We start from the raw sequence: 7500 nt of genomic DNA, 5'->3' as shown, positions 1-7500 counted from the left end.
GGACTCACACCGCAAGAGGGGAGGCGATTCGGTGGCCCGGAAGGGAAATCGCACACCGGCCGGCCGACGACCGGAACCACCTCACGCCGGTGGGTGTGGAGCCTTGCGGTTCTCACCCGCGCCCAGGACTTTCACCCTGGCCGTGTCTCGTTCCTGACCGCTCGCGCGGCAGGACCCGCCCGTTGTGGAGTCTGGCAAACGAGCCTGAAACACCAGCGGCCTTTGTTTGTCCGCTGGCCCGCTCGGCCTCTCCTGCGGTGAGACACGCGGCACCAGATCGATCGGAAACAGAGGGTTTTTCCAAGAGGACACACAGCCTGGGCCAGTCTCGGTGGGGTTCGGTGCCTGCCCGGCACACACTTCGAACTCGGTGCAAAAAATACTCTCACTGTATTACCAATGTCCGTCAATGAGTCCGCCGACTCTCGCCCAGAGTCGCGCTACTTTTACCGATCTTTTTGTGTCCCTTCGGTTTCTTCCCTGACATTTTTGCACCTCACCACACAATCTTTTCTAAGTGTCTCTGAAAATCGTGTTCCCGAAAATCTCCGGGCACGCCACCTCCATCTTCGCGCAAAACAAACCGTTTTGAGGTCGGCGGGAGTCGGCCCGGTCGTCCGTCCGGTCGTGTCGCACTGACGCCCGCCGCGGGGCCGCAAACTGCGGGGTCATAGAGACTTCCGGTGGTAAGTCGTTAACCGTGATCGGGACCGCCCGGACAAGAAATGCCATTTTCTGGCCGGCGGGAGACGGGCCGATAGGCCTGGCGGGAAAGGCGCGCCGCGGCCCCGCTGAAGGCCGCACATCGGACCTCCTCGACTTCCGCCGTCAAATCGTTAACCTGCGGCGGGCAAAAAAGAAGCGACGCCAGCTTTCGGACTTAGTGCAATTCTCGAATGTCGCGGATGACTTGGCGGTACGAGCGTTCGGAAGTCCCGCCGGAATTGCGACGCTTCGAACGGTCGAGGCGGCCAATCTCGACCTCAGCGGCGGCACTGGCGCGATACACGTTTCTGCCGCCAGGGGGGGGGGGGGGTGGGGGGGGGGGGGGGGGGGCAAGCCAGCCGGCCGGGGGCGCCCGGCGCCGATCCGGCGCTTACTCGACACGCTCGAGCATCCGAACCCGTCTTATCTACGGGACCGCCGTTGCCACTTGAACACCTTTCGCCGAGAGTATCCGGGCACCCCACCTACCCGCCGGAATCACGAACCACGAGGTAGAAGTCAGGAACCAACAGGAGAAGTCGTGAACTAAATGGCGAATTCATGAACCAAACGGAGAGAAGTCATGAACCGAGCGGTTTAGGGTCAGGGTGAGGGTTGTTAGGGTGAGGCCGTTAGGGTGAGGCCGTTGCTTCGAGCGGGAAGATGGGCAGCCCCGCCCCCCCCCCCCCCCCCCCCCCCCCCCCGTTGGGTGGAAGGAAACCTCTGCTGCGGGCCCGGCAACCATCCCGAACGGACCCGCTGGGTCCAAATGTCTGCCGCGGGCGGTCCTGCTGCGGTCGCGGGTTCGTTGGAAACCTCTCCTGCTGCTGGCATGGCCACCCTCCCCCCCCCGCCCGACTGACGACCCTGCGGGCCCGGCGACCCGGTGTCCCGTTGCCGCGCGGGGAGTGATCCTCGGGGCCGTGCCGGGCGGGCCCAGCGACACGAAGAGAGTGGGGGGGGGGTCGGAGGGAGTGGCACTGGGGAGAGAGGGGTGGGGGAGAGAGTGCCCCCCCCCCCCCCCCCCCCCCATTAGGGGCGAGTTTATGCAGTCATCAGAGTTTATACCTAACCTCATGATGCTTTATTAGCCGGATAGGCTGTCTGACCTCGCCCCCAGTCCCTACTCCTTCCACTGGATTCTTCTTATACCCTCTTTTTCTTCGTGCCCCCCCCCCCCCCACGCAGGGAGGGTTCCAAGAGGGAGGAGGGAGGGAGGGAGTCCCGGGGCCGTGAGAGAGAGAGAGAGCCTCATTAGCTGCTAGGTTCACCTCATTAGCTGCTAGCTAACGCGTCAGACCTTTTACATTCTTTAGAGGATTGAAACCTCAGGGCCTTTAACCCCCGTTCACCGTTTACACTCAACGATCCTTCCGAACAAAACCCTTACACATCTGTCCGTCCAACTGACCCCCGAGATACCTAACACGCAGATTAACACGTCAGCGGTGATCGGCGTGTCATAGAGGAGTCACAAAGACGGGCAAAATAGAGTGGTTGAATAAAAAATACTCACTCAATTGGCCGTGATTTAACGTAGCACACAATGATGCAAAGCCCATGCAAAGTCCAGTGGCCCAAGCAAACAAATAAGATAGATCTGGCTCGGCGTTCCTCATCTCCACATCGTCACCCAGCACGCCGACGCCCAATAACAATTCCCCCGCAAATTGTGCACCTCGAGCGGCAGTACTTTAAACGGCGCCGTCTTCGGCGTGGACGGCATGAACCAAGTCGGCAAGCATCGTCACCCAGCACACAGACGTCCACTAACAATTCCTCCCCCCTGCAAATTGCGCGCCGCGAACGGCAGTACTTTCAAGTATGCCGCCTTCGGCGGGGACATCGTGAACCAAATCGGCAGGCAGGCGTCGTCAGCCGGTCGACCGACCCCCAGTTGCATTGCCCCAACGGCCATTGTGCACTTCGAACAGAACAGTGCTTTTAAAATATTCCGCCTGCCGCGTGTACATCATGAAACAAATGGAAAGGACGAACCGGGCGTGCAACCGATGCACGGAGAGTGACAGGTCGTCAAGCAAGTCCGTGGCAATCCGTCGGCCGACTCGGCCGCGGCCAGCAGAGGCGTTTTGGCCCGGGCGCGCCGAACTTTGCGCGCCCTCGGTATGCGTAACACTAGCACATGCCTTCAAAACTCACTACAAAATAACCCCAAAGTATGCCGCCTTCCCCGTGGGCCTTGTTACCAATATCTTGCCCTGCTTCCTGATGCCCTTATGGGGTCGGCTCTGTTCTTGCAGAACCCTCAGGTGGTGCAGAGTCTGGGCCATTTTATCAATATCTTGCCCTGATTCCTGATGCCCTTATGGGGTCGGCTCTGTTCTTGCAGAACCCTGAGGTGGTGCAGAGTCTGCGCCTTGTTATCAATATCTTGCCCTGCTTCCTGAAACCCTTATGGGGTTGGTTCTGTTACAAAACCCTCAGGTGGTGCAGAGTCTGGGCCACTTTATAAATAACTCTGCCTGCATTAGGGTCAGGGTTAGGGTTAGGGTTAGGGTTAGGGTTAGGGTTAGGGTTAGGGTTAGGGTTAGGGTTAGGGTTAGGGTTAGGGTTAGGGTTAGGGTTAGGGTTAGGGTTAGGGTTAGGGTTAGGGTTAGGGTTAGGGTTAGGGGTAGGGGTAGGGGTAGGGGTAGCGGTAGGGGTAGGGGTAGGGGTAGGGGTAGTTTGAACTACTGCCGCTCCAGGCGCGCACTGTGCGTGGGTAATTTTCAGTGGGCGTCGGTGTGCTGGGTGACGATGCCGCCCAGACTCTGCACCACCTGAGGGATCTGCAAGAACAGAGCCGAACCCGCAAGGGTATCGGGAAGCAGGGCAAGATATTGATAACAAGGCCCAGACTCTGCACCACCCGAGGGTTCTGCAAGAACAGAGCCGACCCCATAAGGGTATCAGGAAGCAGGGTGAGATAGTGACACCATTTGTAAAACCGGCAAATCCCACCCAGGAAACATTGCAAAAATTGGCCTCTAATGCTGGAACGTGGGTAAAGCCAAACAAACACGACACGTTTTAAAAGAACGTTACTAAAACAGCCTGGGATATGCCCATGACAAAGGATAGGCCGAACCTCACCAGAAAAAAAGAGAGGGAGACCACGGCAGAGCTGAGGGATAAACATGAGATGGTGATAAAACCAGCAGACGAGGGGAGCAGTAGGGTTACAAATTAATGTCAATATGGGGCCTGCTCCCACTGGGTAATAGACAAAAACATAGAACAGGGTGACAGGAGAGACTGGATAGCACAGAGGATAACCCGTGAGCGAAATAATGGGGTGTATGCAGTTCAATGTAAGGAGTGTACCTTACGGTACATAGGGGAAACAGGTAAAACAGCCTCAGCGGTGATCGACGTGTCAAAGAGGAGTCACAAAGACGGGCAAAATAAAGTGGTTGATTATAGACAATAGACAATAGACAATAGGTGCAGGAGTCGGCCATTCAGCCCTTCGAGCCAGCACCGCCATTCAATGCGATCATGGCTGATCACTCTCAATCAGTACCCCGTTCCTGCCTTCTCCCCATACCCCCTCACTCCGTTATCCTTAAGAGCTCTATCCAGCTCTCTCTTGAAAGCATCCAACGAACTGGCCTCCACTGCCTTCTGAGGCAGAGAATTCCACACCTTCACCACTCTCTGACTGAAAAGGTTCTTCCTCATCTCCGTTCTAAATGGCCTACCCCTTATTCTTAAACGGTGGCCCCTTGTTCTGGACTCCCCCAACATTGGGAACATGTTTCCTGCCTCTAATGTGTCCAATCCCCTAATTATCGTATATGTTTCAATAAGATCCCCCCTCATTCTTCTAAATACCAGTGTATACAAGCCCAATCGCTCCAGCCTTTCAACATACGACCGTCCCGCCATTCCGGGAATTAACCTAGTGAACCTACGCTGCACGCCCTCCATAGCAAGAATATCCTTCCTCAAATTTGGAGACCAAAACTGCACACAGTACTCCAGGTGCGGTCTCACCAGGGCCCGCTACAACTGTAGAAGGACCTCTTTGCTCCTATACTCAACTCCTCTGGTTACGAAGGCCAACATTCCATTGGCTTTCTTCACTGCCTGCTGTACCTGCATGCTTCCTTTCATTGACTGATGCACTAGGACATCCAGATCTCGTTGAACTCCCCCTCCTCCTAACTTGACACCATTCAGACAATAATCTGCCTTTCTACTCTTACTTCCAAAGTGAATAACCTCGCACTTATCTACATTAAACTGCATCTGCCATGTATCCGCCCACTCACACAACCTGTCCAAGTCATCCTGCAGCCTTATTGCATCTTCCTCACAATTCACACTACCCTCCAGCTTAGTATCATCTGCAAATTTGCTAATGGTACTTTTAATCCCTCCGTCTAAGTCATTAATGCATATCGTAAATAGCTGGGGTCCCAGCACCGAACCTTGCGGTACCCCACTGGTCACTGCCTGCCATTCCGAGAGGGACCCATTTATACCCACTCTTTGCTTTCCGTCTGTCAACCAATTTTCTATCCATGTCAGTACCCTACCCCCAATACCACGTGCCCTAATTTTGCCCACTAATCTCCTATGTGGGAGCTTGTCGAAGGCTTTCTGAAAGTCGAGGTACACCACGTCCACTGACTCTCCCCTGTCAATTTTCCTAGTTACATCCTCAAAACATTCCAGTAGATTTGTCAAGCATGATTTCCCCTTCGTAAATCCATGCTGACTCGCAATGATCCTGTTACTGCTATCCAAATGCTCAGCAATTTCGTCTTTTCTAATTGACTCCAGCATCTTCCCCACCACTGATGTCAGACTAACTGGTCTATAATTACCCGTTTTCTCTCTCCCTCCCTTCTTAAAAAGTGGGATAACATTTGCTATCCTCCAATCCACAGGAACTGATCCTGAATCTATATAGAACATTGAAAAATGATCTCCAATGCTTCCACTATTTCTAGAGCCACCTCCTTAGGTACCCTGGGATGCAGACCATCAGGCCCTGGGGATTTATCAGCCTTCAGTCCCATCAGTCTACCCAAAACCATTTCCTGCCTAATGTGGATTTCCTTCAGTTCCTCCATCACCCTAGGTTCTCCGGCCCCTAGAACATTTGGGAGATTGTGTGTATCTTCCTCAGTGAAGACAGACCCAAAGTAACGGTTTAACTCGTCTGCCATTTCTTTGTTCCCCATAATAAATTCCCCCGTTTCTGTCTTCAAGGGACCCACATTTGCCTTGACTATTTTTTTCCTCTTCACGTACCTAAAAAAACTTTTGCTATCCTCCTTTATATTATTGGCTAGTTTACCCTCGCACCTCATCTTTTCTCCCCGCATTGCCTCTTTAGTTAACTTTTGTTGCTCTTTAAAAGAGTCCCAATCCTCTGTCTTCCCACTCTTCTTTGCTATGTTATACCTCCTCTCCTTAATTTTTATGCTGTCCCTGACTTCCCTTGTCAGCCACAGGTGTCTCTTACTCCCCTTAGAGTCTTTCCACCTCTTTGGAATAAATTGATCCTGCAACCTCTGCATTATTCCCTGGAATACCTGCCATTGCTGTTCTACCGTCTTCCCTGCTAGGGCCTCCTTCCAGTCAATTTTGGCCAGCTCCCGCCTCATGCCTCTGTAATCCCCTTTGCTATACTGTAATACAGACACTTCCGATTTTCCCTTCTACCTTTCCATTTGCAGAGTAAAACTTATCGTGTTGTGATCACTGCCTCCTAACGGCTCTTTTACCTCTAGTCCCCTTATCAGATCAGGATCATTAAAAACACTCACTCTATTGGCCGTGATTTAACCTAGCACACAGTGTTGCAAAGCCCATGCAAAGTCCAGTGGGCCAAGCAAACAAATAAGATAGATCTGGCTCGGCGTTCCACATCTCCACATCGTCACCCAGCACGCCGACGCCCATTAACAATTCCCCCGCAAATTGTGCACCTCGAGCGGCAGTACTTTAAACGGCGCCGTCTTCGGCGTGGACGGCATGAACCAAGTCGGCAAGCATCGTCACCTAGCACACAGACGTGCACTAACAATTCCTCCCCCCGCAAATTGCGCGCCGCGAACGGCGGTACTTTCAAGTATGCCGCCTTCGGCGGGGACATCGTGAACCAAATCGGCAGGCAGGCGTCGTCAGCCGGTCGACCGACCCCCAGCTGCATTTCCCCAACGGACATTGTGCACTTCGTACAGAACAGTGCTTTTAAAATATTCCGCCTGCCGCGTGGACATCATGAACCAAATGAGCAGGCAGGCATCATATCATATCATATCATACACATACAGCCGGAAACAGGCCTTTTCGGCCCTCCAAGTCCGTGCCGCCCAGCGATCCCCGTACATTAACATTATCCTATACCCACTAGGGACAGTCAGCCCCCAGCACAACGACGCCCCCGCTAACAATTCCCCACGCACATGGTGCGCTCGAGCTGCAGCACTTTAAAGTACGCCGCCTTCGGCGGGGACATCGTGAACCAAAGGAGCAGGCAGCCATGGTCACCGCCAGCACAACGACGGCGCCGCTAACAATTCCCCGCGCACCTTGTGCGCTCGAGCTGCAGTACTTTAAAGTACGCCGCCTTCGGCGGGGACATCGTGAACCAAAGGAGCAGGCAGCCATGGTCACCGCCAGCACAACCACGGCGCCGCTAACAATTCCACGCGCACCTTGTGCGCTCGAGCTGCAGTACTTTAAAGTACGCCGCCTTCGGCGGGGACATCGTGAACCAAAGGAGCAGGCAGCCATGGTCACCGCCAGCACAAGCACGGCGCCGCTAACAATTCCCCG

Source organism: Rhinoraja longicauda, unplaced genomic scaffold (genome assembly GCF_053455715.1).
Source record: "Rhinoraja longicauda isolate Sanriku21f unplaced genomic scaffold, sRhiLon1.1 Scf000087, whole genome shotgun sequence".
NCBI lineage: Eukaryota > Metazoa > Chordata > Chondrichthyes > Rajiformes > Arhynchobatidae > Rhinoraja > Rhinoraja longicauda.
Note: the sequence above shows the minus strand (reverse complement) of the source record.